The sequence below is a fragment of the Vigna umbellata genome, chromosome 5 (assembly GCF_029865625.1).
Source record: "Vigna umbellata cultivar VRB3 chromosome 5, Vumbellata_1.0, whole genome shotgun sequence".
NCBI lineage: Eukaryota > Viridiplantae > Streptophyta > Magnoliopsida > Fabales > Fabaceae > Vigna > Vigna umbellata.
The window spans coordinates 47,976,632-47,993,049 of record NC_142169.1 but is presented as its reverse complement, the minus strand read 5'-3'; positions in this window follow the sequence as shown (position 1 = coordinate 47,993,049).

Below are 16,418 nucleotides of genomic sequence, written 5' to 3'. Positions count from 1 at the left end.
TTGACGAAGTGAACGAAGTGGACGAAGTGGACGAAGTGGACGAAGTAGACGAAGTGGATGAAGTCGACGAAGTGGACGAAGTAGACGATGTGGACGAAGTGGATGAACTGGACGAAGTTGATGAAATTTACAATGTTGGCGAAGTTGACGAAGTGGACGAAGTGGAGAAAGTGGATGAAGTGGACGAAGTCGACGAAGTTGACGAAGTGGACGAAGTCGACGAAGTGGACGAAATGGACGAAGTGGACGAAGTTGACGAAGTGGACGAAACGGATGAAGTGGACACTGTGGGCGAAGTGGAGGAAGTGGACGAAGTTGATGAAAATTTTAAAGTGGCGAAGTTGACGAAGTGGATGAACTGGAGAAACTGGACGAAGTGGACGAACTCGACGAAGTTGACGAAGTGCACGAAGTGGACGAAGTGGACGAAGTGGATGAAGTCGATGCAGTGGACAAAGTTGATGAAATTTACAAAGTTGGCAATGTTGACGAAGTGGATTGATGAGTCAATATTTTCTCAATTTCACTTAGCTTATTGTACCGAATTTAATTAGGGAATTGTGCTTAAATGTCCGGTATTTTTCCGTTTTTGCTAATTGTGCTTAATTTGACAAAAAAATTCTTATTTTAATTAATTTGAATTATTTGAGCTAATTATTTGCATTATTAATTTTAGGAAAATTGTTGGATAATATTTGGGACATTTAGAGGTCAAAAGAAAATGCCACATCAATTTTATTTTAAACTAAGATAAGAGAGGAGGTGTGGATTTCAATTTTGGGGGTCCACATTGAGAAGCTGGATTCATTTGGAGAGGTGCACACGGCCTAGGGCCCATGGAGAATTCATTTTGGCAAAGCATTCTACAAACCACATATTTTGGAATCAAAGTGGGGGCCACCACCTAGGATTGGAGAATCTTTCTTTGACTTTGGAAGAGTAAGCCGTGAAGCTAGATGGAATAAGGGTGTGTCCAAAGAAGAAGAAGCACGCAACGTCCAGCTTGGGCAGCGTAGCCCAACGATGATTGAAGAGAAGTGTTGGGGTGCACACAAGAAAGGTGGGAGCCTGCTTTCACATGGAGGCAACCCATACGCACTACTTGAAGCATCCAGCAGCACACTTGGAGGGCTCCAGCCGCCACTTGGGAGAAAGAGGCGTTCAATTGAAGATGGGCTTCATTGAGGGAGAAGCAACACGAGCCCAGCTATCTCCATGTGCAGTCCACAACGTCCAAAGCAAGGAGGATGGGATTTGGAGTCCACGGTCCAAGCAGCAGCACACGGAGGGCTTCAAGCGGACAACATGCTCACGGTCCAGTAGAAATCCAGCGCCCAAGCAGCTCATGGTCTTGCATGGGAGAAGAGAGCCCAATGATGATTAAAAGTGAAGGTGTTGAACGTTCATGTGCACGAGCACTCATCCAGCAATTGGCAGTACACGCAGCCCATAACAGCAGCAGTAACACGGAGCAGTCCAGCTTTCATCCGCAAGCTTGCAGGGGTGTAGGAAGGAAAAAGAGGAGACACATGCGCTGATTTGGGGACGGCCTTCACACGTCCACGCGGGCTTCACGCTTCCAGCAACATCCAAGCAGCTCCCGTCCAGCAAGTGAAGAAGCACATGGTCCAGCAAGCGGAGGATTTTCTTGAGCTTAAAAAGAGGGGAGAGCTGGAGAAAAGAGGGTGATCTAGAGGGGAAGAACGGAGAGGCACGCATGGAGGGCTACGGGTAGCAGCTGAACGCTGATTTCATCTTGCTCACGGTTCACGCAAGTTGCAGCTAATTGGAGGAAAAGGTGTCACGGCCTGGTTGGGAGAAGGGCACTTTCATTTCTCGTAGAAGCTCTGATTCATGATACTCACGGTCATTTTATTTTGCTTGTGCACATGGTGATATTACTTAAAACACTGATTGTATTGAATGAAGTGCGGCTTTCATTTTGCTTAGAAGCACATTTATTTTCTTTTAGACAAAGTGCATTTTCTTTTAGCTGGCAACGGTGCAGCACGATTTTCTTTCATTATGTAAAGCACACGCTGATTTTAATTTGAGAAGTTCATACACTTATGCTTGAATTTTTATTCCAACTGCACGGAGTTTCTTGTGCCTTTCACTTATTAGCATGTTGCATTTTTTTTATTCCCCATGCAATCATAATATTTTCTATTTAGCAATTTCAATTCAAGTGGGTCACGCATTTAGTTTTCACGCTAAATTTAATTATCTAGCTGGTGTGCAATGTTCGGTTTAGGACTATTCGGTTTACTAGTTTCATTCACTTTAGTGCTTTCAATTATGTTCGGCTTCTTTATCTTTCTGCATTTCCAATTTTCTCACTTGCTTTAGAGACCGTTCGGTCTCAAAGTAGAACCGTTCGGTCATCTATAGGATCGTTCGGTCTTCATGCTTTGTCCATTTATTTCAATGTTTTCAATTAAGTTCGGTTGCATTTAATTTTCAGTTTTAATTTAGTTCATTTCCAATCACCAAAAGCACTTTCACAAACCCCCCCCACTTCGTGTTTGATTTTGAGACTGAACCCAATTTGGTCCTTGGGAGACGACCTAGGAGTCACTTCGTAGTACTGTACTGCATTCTTTTATGCACAACTTTTGTGAGAGGTGCGACCCTCTCAACATGGATGAAGTGGAGAAAGTGGAGGAAGTGGAGGAAGTGGACGAAAAGTGGACGAAGTGGACGAAGTGGTCGAAGTGGGCGAAGTGGACGAAGCGGACGAAGTGGATGAGGTGGATGAACTGGACGAAGTTGATGAAATTTACAATGTTGGCGAAGTTGACGAAGTGGATGAAGTGGAGAAAGTGGATGAAGTGGACGAAGTCGACGAAGTTGAAGAAGTGGACGATGTGGACAAAGTGGACGAAGTGGATGAAGTTGATGAAATTTACAAAGTTGGCGAAATTCACGAAGTTGATGAAGTGGACGAAGTGGACGATGTGGAAGAAGTGGAGGAAGAGGACGAAGTTGACAAAGTGGACGAAACGGACGAAGTAGACGAAGTTGAGGTAGTTGACGAAATTGAAGAAATGGAAGAAGTTGACGAAGTGGACGAAGTGGACGAATTTGACGAAGTGGAGGAAGTGGGCGAAGTAGATGAAGTGGACGAAGTGGATGAAGTGGACGAAGTGGATGAAGTGCACGAAGGTGATGAAATTTACAAAGTTGGCAAAGTTGACGAAGTGGATGAAGTGGAGAAAGTGGACGAAGTGGAGGAAGTGGATGAAGTGGACGAACTCGACGAAATTGACGAAGTGGACGAAGTGGAGGAAGTTGACGAAGTTGATGAAATTTACAAAGTTGGCGAAATTGACGAAGTGGATGAAGTGGAGAAAGTGGAGGAAGTGGACGAAGTTGATGAAGTGGACAAAGTGGACGATGTGGTCGAAGTGGAGGAAGTGGACAAAGTTGATGAAAATTATAAAGTGTTGAAGTTGACGAAGTGGACGAAGTTAAAGAAGTTTACGAAGTGGATGAAGTGGAGAAAGTTGATGAAATTTACAAAGTTGGCAAAGTTGACGAAGTGGATGAAGTGGAGAAAGTGGAGGAAATGGACGAAGTAGACGAAGTGGACGAAGTGACGAAGTGGACGAAGTGGACGAAGTGGACGAAGTGGACGAAGTGGACGAAGTCGACGAAGTCGACGAAGTCGACGAAGTGGACGAAGTTGGTGAAATTTACAAAGTTGGCGAAATTGACGAAGTTGATGAAGTGGACGAAGTGGACGATGTGGAAGAAGTGGAGGAAGTGGACGAAGTTGACAAAGTGGACGAAGCGGACGATGTAGACGAAGTTGAGGTAGTTGACGAAATTGAAGAAATGGAAGAAGTTGACGAAGTGGACGAAGTGGACGAATTTGACGAAGTGGAGGAAGTGGGCGAAGTAGATGAAGTGGACGAAGTGGATGAAGTGGACGAAGTGGATGAAGTAGACGAAGGTGATGAAATTTACAAAGTTGGCGAAGTGGATGAAGTGGAGAAAGTGGACGAAGTGGACGAAGTGGACGAACTCGACGAAATTGACGAAGTCGACGAAGTGGAGGAAGTTGACGAAGTTGATGAAATTTACAAAGTTGGCAAAATTGACGAAGTGGATGAAGTGGAGAAAGTGGAGGAAGTGGAGGAAGTGGACGAAGTTGACGAAGTGGACAAAGTGGACGAAGTGGACGATGTGGTCGAAGTGGACGAAGTGGACGAAGTGGACAAAGTTGATGAAAATTATAAAGTGGCGAAGTTGATGAAGTGGACGAAGTTGAAGAAGTTTACGAAGTGGATGAAGTGGACAAAGTTGATGAAATTTACAAAGTTGGCAAAGTTGACGAAGTGGATGAAGTGGAGAAAGTGGAGGAAATGGACGAAGTGGACGAAGTGGATAAAGTGGACGAAGTGGACGAAGTGGACAAAGCTGACAAAGTTGACGAAGTGGACGAAGTGATACATCCTAGGAGATGTGGAGAAGCAGATCCGTGAGATTGGAGATGCAGGGAGGCTTGAACAGCTTGCTGAAACCAATGGAACAGTAGCATGGGCAGCTGAAGACTTGGAGTTTTATGAGCAGATTGATGGAGAGTTTTGGATGTGAAGCAGCGGATGTTTGGAGTTTAAGGTGAATGGATATGGAGGCTAGCTTGGAGAGGTGATTCACAACTCAGAAGGCTTCCTAGAGTGGAAGGAAGTTGCAATGGAAATCAAGCTAAGAAGTGACTCTTGGAGAAGGAATTTGCTATGCATTTCAGCAGAAATTCTTTACTACAATCCAAAAGTGATTTACAAGCTTTTCCTATGAGATTTTATAGATTAATCTCAAGGCTCTAAGCACTCAACTTTCACGTGGCAGATCTGAACCCATGTGCTACATGTATAGCGTCTAAAACACGTGAAAATCAAGTTTTATGTGAAGAAAAACAATTACTCATGCAGCCCCATAGAAGGATAAGTACACCCCTTTTGTATAGAAATGTCCTTTTTACCCTTCTCCATGTTTTGGCAGATTTGGCATATCTTCTTGTTCTCCAATTTTCCATCCAAAGATAGCAAATAGTACTTGACCTTGAGGAGAATATTCATCTTGGAGCTTTTTGGCCATTCCACTTGTGATGGGTCCTATGGTGTTAGACCTTCTTGTATCATCCCCTCCTTCTTGAGAAGGATTTGCCCTCAAATCCAAAAGATCTTCATCTTCACTATCAAATCCTGCAAAAGGTTTAAGATCAGATACATTGAAGGTAGCATGAACACCATATTCAGGAGGAAGATCAAGTTGATATGCATTGTTATTAATCCTCCTGATCACTCTAAAGGGTCCATCTCCTCTAGGATTGAGTTTGGACTTTCTTAGTTGAGGAAATCTTTCCTTTCTAAGATGAATCCAAACTAAATCTCCTTCATTGAAGATTAACTCTTTCTTGCCCTTATTATGTTTCTTGGCATATTTCTCATTTTGTTGTTGAATTTGAATTTTAACCCTTTGATGTAAATCTTTAATAAATTTAGATTTAGATACCCCATCTTGATGAACAAAATCAATAGAATTTGGAAGGGGTATTAAATCCATGGGTGTCAAAGGATTAAAACCATAAACAACTTCAAAAGGAGACAATTTAGTAGTTCCATGAACTACTCTATTGTAGGCAAACTCAACATGAGGAAGATACTCATCCCAAGACTTGTGATTACCTTTTAGAACTACCCTTAGTAAAGTGGAAAGAGATCTATTTACTACCTCAGTTTGACCATCTGTTTGAGGATGGCAAGTAGTAGAAAAAGATAACTTAGTCCCTAATCTAGACCATAAGGTCCTCCAAAAGTGACTAAGAAATTTTGTATCTCTATCCGAAACTATTACCTTAGGTAGACCATGAAGTTTAACCACATCTCTAAAGAATAACTTTGCAATGTTGCTTGCATCATCTACTTTGTGGCAAGGGATAAAATGAGCCATTTTGCTAAACCTATCTACCACCACAAAGATAGAATCAAAACCCCTAGAAGTTTTGGGAAGACCTAACACAAAATCCATACTTATCTCTTCCCAAGGGGTGGAAGCAACATTCAAAGGAGTATAAAGTCCATGAGGCATTGATTTAGATTTAGCTTCTAAACAAGTTATACACTTAAAGCAATGCCTTTGAACATCCCTTCTCATGTGAGGCCAAAAGAATTTTTCTTTCAACATGCCAAGGGTCTTTTCTACCCCAAAATGTCCCATTAATCCTCCCTCATGTGTCTCTTTAACAAGGAGTTTTCTATGTGAACCTTGGGGAATGCAAATTTTTCCTTCTTTAAAAAGATACCCCTCTTTCACATAGAATCCTCCTTGAGGCTTATTGAGACATTCCTCATAGATATGAGCAAAATCAAGATCTTGTGAATATAATTCAAGAATGTTATTAAATCCAAGAATTTGAGCTCCCAATGTAGCTAATAGATTAATTTTTCTTGACAAAGCATCAGCCACCACATTGGATTTTCCTTTCTTGTATTTAATAACATAAGTGAATTGTTCAATGAATTCCAACCACTTAGCATGCCTCTTTTGTAACTTGTGTTGACTCTTCAAATACTTAAGTGATTCATGATCACTATGAATGATAAACTCCTTGGCAACAAGGTAATGTTCCCAAGTTTGAAGAGCCCTCACAAGTGCATAGAGTTCTTTGTCATAGGTGGGATAATTACAAGAGGCACCATGAAGTTTTTCACTAAAGTATGCAATTGGGTGTCCTTCTTGTAATAATACTGCACCTATGCCAAATCCTGAAGCATCACATTCTAGCTCAAAAGTTTTGGAAAAATTTGGCAAAGCTAGAATGGGTTCTTGTGTGAGTTTCTCTTTGAGTAGCTCAAAAGCTTTTTGTTGTTTATCCCCCCAATGGAATGTAACATCTTTTTTCACCAACTCATTGAGGGGTGAAGCAAGACTAGAGAAGTTAGGAACAAATCTTCTGTAAAAGCTTGCCAACCCATGGAAGCTCCTTACTTCTCCTACATTCTTTGGAGGAGGCCAATCTTGGATGGCCTTTATTTTTTCTGGGTCCACATGAACCCCATTTTTGGTGACCACAAATCCAAGAAATATGACACTATCAACACAAAAGGTACACTTGTCAAAGTTTGCAAACAATTTGTGTGTTCTAAGAATTGTTAAAACAACTCTCAAATGTTTTTCATGAGTTTGCAAATTTTGACTATATACCAAGATGTCATCAAAGTAAACAACTACAAACTTCCCAATGCAATCCCTAAGGACATGATTCATAAGTCTCATGAATGTGCTTGGAGCATTTGTAAGACCAAAAGGCATAACTAGCCATTCATATAATCCAAACTTGGTCTTAAAGGCAGTTTTCCATTCATCACCTTCCTTAATTCTTATTTGGTGATAGCCACTTTTTAAATCTACCTTTGAAAATATTTGTGCTCCATGCAATTCATCCAACATATCATCAAGCCTAGGAATGGGATGTCTATACTTGATTGTGATGTTGTTGATAGCTCTACAATCACAACACATGCGCCACTTCCCATCTTTTTTTGGAACAAGCAACACTGGTACAGCACATGGACTTAGACTCTTTTGAACTAAGCCTTTATCTAGCAACTCTTGGACTTGTGTCTCAATCTCCTTAGTTTCTTGGGGGTTTGTCCTATAGGCTGGCCTGTTAGGAAGAACTGCCCCTGGAATGAAATCAATTTGATGTTCAATTCCTCTTATGGGTGGAAGCCCTTTTGGAATTTCTTGTGGGAATAGATCATCAAATTCTTTCAAAAGTTTTTGAATGGATGGAGAAAGAGTTGAAGTCTTTGAATCACTAGATGTGCATGTAAGTGTTCCTTGACAAAGAAGAAGATATGAAGGTTGCTCAACTTGAAGTGTATTGATTAAAGTCTTTTTGTTTAAAAGGACTTCATGTTGAGTGACCTTAGGTGGCACACTTGTTTCTATACCTCCCTTTCTTTTTGACTTTTTCTTTTGATCATGTTCTTGCTTTCTTAAAATCTTCATTTGTGCTTGATCCTTAGCCACTTGGGTAGGAGTCAAAGGATGAAGCACAAACTTCTTGTCCTTTTGATGGATAGTGATGGTATTGGTTAGACCATGATGGATAGTTTGATGATCAAATTGCCATGGTCTCCCCAATAACACATGACATGCTTCCATGGGAACTATATCACATAAAACTTCATCTTTGAAGTTCCCAATGGAAAATGCCAACTTCACTTGATTCTTGACTATTATATCCCCATCTTCATTTAGCCAATGAAGTTTATAAGGTTTTGGATGGGGTATAATATCAAGTTTCAACTTCTCAACCAACCTTGTGCTACAACAATTGCAACAAGACCCACTATCAACAATGAGAGAACAATGATTTTCTTGAATTTTACATCTTGTGTGAAAGATGTTCTCTCTTTGTGATATGTGTTCAAGACTTGGTTGGTTGCTAAGTATCCTTCTCACCATGAGAAGTTGCCCATCATCAGCATATATTTCCTCTTCCCTCTCTTCTTCCTCACTCTCACTTGTACTAGTTGGGGTGTCACTTTCACTACTATAAATGTCCTTGCCTTTCAAAATAATGTTTCTTTTTGTAGGACATTGAGTAGCTACATGACCCCTTCCTAGACATTTGAAGCATTTGATTTCACTTGTTCTTGTGTGTGAGGGTGTCTCTTTCTTGGGTCTCTCTTCTATTTTGGCTAGAGGTTTAAATGGCTCTTTTTCTTTAAAAATTTTCTTTTCAAAAGTAGGTTGAACTTGAATTCTTTTAGAAGAAGATTTTCTCAAGTTTTGTTGTTCTACCTTTATACACATTTGAACAAGATCATTCAAATCTCTATAAGGTAGAAGTTCAACCCGATCTCTTATGTCAAAATTGAGCCCACTTAGAAATCTAGCTAAAGTAGTTTCTGGACCTTCTACTATGCCTGCCCTCATCATATACAACTCCATCTTTTGTCTATATTCCTCAACTGTCATAGACCTTTGTTGTAACCTTTGGAGTTTATCCATGAGCTCTCTATTGTAGTAGGAGGGAATGTGTCTCCTCCTAAGGGCAGACTTGAGATCATTCCAATAGTGGATGGGAGGGGCTTGATGTCTAAGCCTCTCTTGGACCAAGGCAGTCCACCAATACATTGCATACCCTTGAAAGCTTAGGGTAGCTAGAGAGACCTTCCTCTCTTCACTCACTTGGTGGCATTCAAACAATTGTTCCACCTTCATCTCCCAATCAAGATAAGCCTCTACATTGTCCTTCCCATGGAAGTGAGGCAACACAACATTGACTTCTTTAGGGGGTGGGGGTGCATGAGAATTTCTCCTATGCCTCCTAGAAGTAGAAGGCTGATGAGGGTAATAATCACCCAGACTCATAGACATCCCTCCCTCTTGAGAGTTTTCACTCTGACTTCCCCTAGACTTGCTTTTCCTTATCATTCTCAACTCATCTTGGATAACAGCATTTTGAAGCTCTCTATTGGCTTTCTCTTCATTCATTTCTCTTCTCATTTCCTTGAATTCATTAACTAAAGTTTGAAGAGAAAAATGTTCTTTTTCACTATCACTAATCCTAGGAGAATGCCTTCTAGACATTATGATGGACTTAAATGTTATTCTTGAAGTAAAGACTAGAGATTTTCACTTGAAGCAATATTCCAGGTAAGGGAGGTGATTCACTAGGAATGCTTAAGTACCAAGCCTTTTCCTTGCCAAATATGCTTCTTGCTACTTACTAGAGTCCTTAGATCAAAATCACTCTTAAATCCACTTAAGTCTTAAAGACAACAAAGAAAAACACAAAGCAAAGGAAGGACACAACCTAAACTCTAAATTTGGACCCCTAAGAGAGCTTCCTATTCGCACAAGATATATGTTATCTAGTCGAAAATTGGAAAAACCATTAAAGTGAGGTCTCCTAGGTGAGGCTTAGACTTTGGATCTAAGACACACTCACCGACTACTCAATTTTAGGTTGTGAGACTTCTTTGAGTCTAGTTACAAATGAGGGAAGAGCACTTGTGAACTCTAGCACCTCACTTGCTTGGATTTGGAACTTACAACCAAAGAAAAACAATGGAAGTTACAAAGAAATTTGGTAAATTGGAAAGGAAAAGTTAAAAATAGGCTAAGGGACAATGTATGCAGCTTTGGTTGCTCTCAAAGAACTTGAATCTACTGGATTCCAAACAATTCTCTCAGCTGCAAGGTGCCTAAACCAAGAAATTAATTTTCTGCAGTATAGAATACTGCTACAGTCACGGTTTTTCCTTCTTCAAGGTTCAACTTCATTCACTTTTCTTCACCAATTGAACTTCCTTTGATGCTTCCACTTGCAGTGAGCCATTTGAGTTATAGTTCACCTATCCAATAAACCAATTAGTCACAGAAACTACCACCACAATTGCCAGCAAAATCACATCCAAGTGACAGCAACACCAGGACTTTTGTCAAACAGATGGTGTGCAGAGTGTTCAAAATTCAGAAAGCAATCAATTAAGTGGCTATCAATCACGGTGGCACATCAAAATGATCTTAGGAATGGCTCTAGAACAGAATTAAAACGCAATAAAAGACTTTAAATCAGAATCACACACGAATTGGCTATGCATTGAAAATTGACAAAACTGTTTGATGAAATGCCTGAATGAGTTGCACCAGATTTTTGCACCAGATTTCTGCACCAGATTTTTATACAATTCAAACTTCGAAACTGATGATGCAATGGTCCTAAGTGCCTTTTAACATTTGTAATATCTCTTTTGAATTGTTATCTTAATATTTTAAATGGACCATGGCTTTTACTACATCTAAAAATGATGAATCAAACAAAGTAATGCAGTGCAGAATTTGACAGAAAAACCAGCACAGTATTGCAGCAGAGTCAATTTTTTTTTTCAATGCAGAAAAATAGACCAAATGAACAGTACTGCACCTAGTTATTTTCCAATGATTCAAACATGTTTTGATGATGATTTATGACTTGTTGGAACTAATTGGATACATCAAAACTATATAAAACAGAAAATCACTACTGCAGTACCATATTTCAGCTAAATTTACCAACTAGCATGGTCAAATTTTGATTCAAAAGTAATTCTGACTTGAAAACAGCAAGGAGGAGTTAGAAATGGTATTTGAAATTTGCACAAATGCAGAAATTCAGTGTTGATGATGATTAGCAATGATCTAATACTAACCACACACAATTAAGCAAAATTGACTCAAGGAAACTCATGCATCTCGGCCAAATGCTTGGACACTCTTGCCACATGACAAACTTTTTGGAATCAACTCATTTCATCTTCCAAATGGTTCAGACAATGGATCAACCAAATGCTGTTCAATAGAACAGTAAATGACCATAAAAACAGTGGCAATGCAGCACAAAAACAGAACTGAAATGCTGTCAGGATTTTAAAAAAAAACTGCACAGATTTTGAGTTTGAATGATAGATCTAAACACCTGAGCTCATTTCTGAAGTATTCATCGCTCTTACTTGGTGTAGCCACATTCAAACAACTCAGATTTTTGGTAAAACTTGGTAGAAAAACCAGATTTGATAACAAAACAGCAAAGTAACTAACAAGACTTAAGACAAAAACAGAAATGATGTTTAAATGGTAAAATAGACTCAAACAATTAATAACAGCCGAATAAAATGAAGGAAAACTCAAACAACGACAGCTAGTAGCCAATGAAATTAAGAGTAGATCCTAAACAAAGCAATGATTGATGAAACATTGCAGAATTTTTCAGAAAACAGCAAGACAACCAGGAAATTTTTTTGACAGCAGATAAATGGAAGAAAATCTGGACTTATCTCACGGTTCTAGTTAGAACCTTGCTCTGAATACCACTTGATACATCCTAGGAGATGTGGAGAAGCAGATCCGTGAGATTGGAGATGCAGGGAGGCTTGAACAGCTTGCTGAAACCAATGGAACAGTAGCATGGGCAGCTGAAGACTTGGAGTTTTATGAGCAGATTGATGGAGAGTTTTGGATGTGAAGCAGCGGATGTTTGGAGTTTAAGGTGAATGGATATGGAGGCTAGCTTGGAGAGGTGATTCACAACTCAGAAGGCTTCCTAGAGTGGAAGGAAGTTGCAATGGAAATCAAGCTAAGAAGTGACTCTTGGAGAAGGAATTTGCTATGCATTTCAGCAGAAATTCTTTACTACAATCCAAAAGTGATTTACAAGCTTTTCCTATGAGATTTTATAGATTAATCTCAAGGCTCTAAGCACTCAACTTTCACGTGGCAGATCTGAACCCATGTGCTACATGTATAGCGTCTAAAACACGTGAAAATCAAGTTTTATGTGAAGAAAAACAATTACTCATGCAGCCCCATAGAAGGATAAGTACACCCCTTTTGTATAGAAATGTCCTTTTTACCCTTCTCCATGTTTTGGCAGATTTGGCATATCTTCTTGTTCTCCAATTTTCCATCCAAAGATAGCAAATAGTACTTGACCTTGAGGAGAATATTCATCTTGGAGCTTTTTGGCCATTCCTCTTGTGATGGGTCCTATGGTGTTAGACCTTCTTGTATCACGAAGTGGATGAACTGGACGAACTGGACAAAGTTGATGAAATTTAATAAGTTGGCGAAGTTGACGAAGTGGATGAAGTGGAGAAAGTGGACGAAGTGGAGGAAGTGGATGAAGTTGACGAACTCGACGAAATTGACGAAGTGGACGAAGTGGACGAAGTGGAGGAAGTTGACGAAGTTGATGAAATTTACAAAGTTGGCGAAATTGACGAAGTGGATGAAGTGGAGAAAGTGGAGGAAGTGGACGAAGTTGACGAAGTGGACAAAGTGGAGGATGTGGTCGAAGTGGACGAAGTGGACAAAGTTGATGAAGGGGATGAAGTGGAGAAAGTGGAGGAAATGGACAAAGTGGACGAAGTGGACGAAGTGGACAAAGTTGACGAAGTGGACGAAGTGGATGAACTGGACGAACTGGACAAAGTTGATGAAATTTAATAAGTTGTCCAAGTTGACGAAGTGGATGAAGTGGAGAAAGTGGACGAAGTGGAGGAAGTGGACGAAGTGGACGAACTCGACGAAATTGACGAAGTCGACGAAGTGGAGGAAGTTGACGAAGTTGATGAAATTTACAAAGTTGGCGAAATTGACGAAGTGGATGAAGTGGAGAAAGTGGACGAAGTGGACGAAGTTGACGAAGTGGACAAAGTGGAGGATGTGGTCGAAGTGGAGGAAGTGGACGAAGTGGACAAAGTTGATGAAGTGGATGAAGTGGAGAAAGTGGAGGAAATGGACAAAGTGGACGAAGTGGACAAAGTGGACGAAGTGGACAAAGTTGACGAAGTGGACGAAGTGGATGAACTGGACGAACTGGACAAAGTTGATGAAATTTAATAAGTTGGCCAAGTTGACGAAGTGGATGAAGTGGAGAAAGTGGACGAAGTGGAGGAAGTGGACGAAGTGGACGAACTCGACGAAATTGACGAAGTCGACGAAGTGGAGGAAGTTGACGAAGTTGATGAAATTTACAAAGTTGGCAAAATTGACGAAGTGGATGAAGTGGAGAAAGTGGAGGAAGTGGACGAAGTGGACGAAGTTGACGAAGTGGACAAAGTGGACGAAGTGGACGATGTGGTCGAAGTGGAGGAAGTGGACGAAGTGGACAAAGTTGATGAAAATTATAAAGTGGCGAAGTTGATGAAGTGGACGAAGTTGAAGAAGTTTACGAAGTGGACGAAGTGGACGAAGTGGAGGAAGTGGACAAAGTTGATGAAATTTACAAAGTTGGCAAAGTTGACGAAGTGGATGAAGTGGAGAAAGTGGAGGAAATGGACGAAGTGGACGAAGTGGATAAAGTGGACGAAGTGGACGAAGTGGACAAAGTGGACAAAGTTGACGAAGTGGACGAAGTGGATGAACTGGACGAACTGGACAAAGTTGATGAAATTTAATAAGTTGGCGAAGTTGACGAAGTGGATGAAGTGGAGAAAGTGGACGAAGTGGAGGAAGTGGATGAAGTTGACGAACTCGACGAAATTGACGAAGTGGACGAAGTGGACGAAGTGGAGGAAGTTGACGAAGTTGATGAAATTTACAAAGTTGGCGAAATTGACGAAGTGGATGAAGTGGAGAAAGTGGAGGAAGTGGACGAAGTTGACGAAGTGGACAAAGTGGAGGATGTGGTCGAAGTGGAGGAAGTGGACGAAGTGGACAAAGTTGATGAAGTGGATGAAGTGGAGAAAGTGGAGGAAATGGACAAAGTGGACGAAGTGGACAAAGTGGACGAAGTGGACGAAGTGGACAAAGTTGACGAAGTGGACGAAGTGGATGAACTGGACGAACTGGACGAAGTTGATGAAATTTAATAAGTTGGCCAAGTTGACGAGGTGGATGAAGTGGAGAAAGTGGACGAAGTGGAGGAAGTGGACGAAGTAGACGAACTCGACGAAATTGACGAAGTGGACGAAGTGGAGGAAGTTGATGAAGTTGATGAAATTGACAAAGTTGGCGACATTGAGCATGTGGAGGAAATGGACAAAGTGGACGAAGTGGACAAAGTGGACGAAGTGGACGAAGTGGACAAAGTTGACGAAGTGGACGAAGTGGACGAAGTGGATGAATTGGACGAACTGGACGAAGTTGATGAAATTTAATAAGTTGGCCAAGTTGACGAAGTGGATGAAGTGGAGAAAGTGGACGAAGTGGAGGAAGTGGACGAAGTAGACGAACTCGACGAAATTGACGAAGTGGAGGAAGTTGATGAAGTTGATGAAATTTACAAAGTTGGCGAAATTGACGAAGTGGATGAAGTGGATGAAGTGGAGAAAGTGGAGGAAGTTGACGAAGTGGACGAAGTTGACAAAGTGGACAAAGTGGACGCAGTGGAGGATGTGGTCGAAGTGGAGGAAGTGGACGAAGTGGACAAAGTTGATGAAGTGGATGAAGTGGAGAAAGTGGAGGAAATGGACGAAGTGGACGAAATGGACAAAGTGGACGAAGTGGGCGAAGTGTACAAAGTCGACGAAGTGGACGAAGTGGATGAAGTGGAGAAAGTGGACGAATTGGATGAAGTTGATGAAATTTAATAAGTTGGCGAAGTTGACGAAGTGGATGAAGTGGAGAAAGTGGAGGGAGTGGAGGAAGTGGAGGAAGTGGACGAAGTTGACGATGTGGACGAAGTGGACAAAGTGGACGAAGTGGACAAAGTGAATGAAGTGGACGATGTGGATGAAGTTGATGAAATTTACAAAGTTGGCGAAATTGACAAAGTGGATGAAGTGGAGAAATTGGAGGAAATGGAGGAAGTGGACGAAGTAGACGAAGTGGAGGAAGTGGACGATGTGGATGAACTGGACGAAGTTGATGAAATTTACAATGTTGGCGAAGTTGATGAAGTGGATGAACTGGAGAAGTTGACGAAGTGGACGAACTCGACGAAGTTGACGAAGTGCACGAAGTGGACGAAGTGGATGACGTGGATGAAGTGGACAAAGTTGATGAAATTTACAAAGTTGGCAAAGTTGACGAAGTGGATGAAGTGGAGAAAGTGGAGGAAGTGGACGAAGCGGACGAAAAGTGGACGAAGTGGTCGAAGTGGGCGAAGTGGACGAAGCAGACGAAGCGGACGAATTGGATGAAGTGGACGAAGTGGATGAACTGGACGAAGTTGATGAAATTTGCAATGTTGGTGAAGCTGACGAAGTGGATGAAGTGGAGAAAGTGGACGAAGTGGACGAAGTGGACGAAGTGGACGAAGTGGACAAAGTGGACGAAGTTGATGAAATTTACAAAGTTGGCGAAATTGACGAAGTTGATAAAGTGGACGAAGTGGACGATGTGGAAGAAGTGGACGAAGCAGACAAAGTTGACAAAGTGGACGAAGTGGACAAAGTAGACGATGTTGAGGTAGTTGAAAAAATTCACGAAATGGAAGTAGTTGACGAAGTGGACGAAGTGGACGAAGTTGACGAAGTGGAGGAAGTGGGCGTAGTAGACCAAGTGGACGAAGTGGATGAAGTGGACGAAGTGGACGAAGGTGATGAAATTTACAAAGTTGGCGAAGTTGACGAAGTGGATGAACGAGAGAAACTAGACGAAGTGGACGAACTTGATGACAAATTTATGAACACCGAAAAACGGCGCCACAAACTTGTTTAACAATCGGCAAGTGTGACCGAATCGTTTGAAGTAATAAACTCGGTAAGACCAAGTATCGTTCTCCCAAAGGACTCACGGCCTAGTTTAGTTATGTGATTCGTTGATTATTTAAGACTTAAGAACGAAATAAGTGGAATTTAATATGCAAAACAGAAAATAAACATGTATGCATGAATTTGATCAATGGCTAAAACAAAATACAAACACTTCAATGGAATATATGGATGAATATGTTGTTGGGGTTATCAATT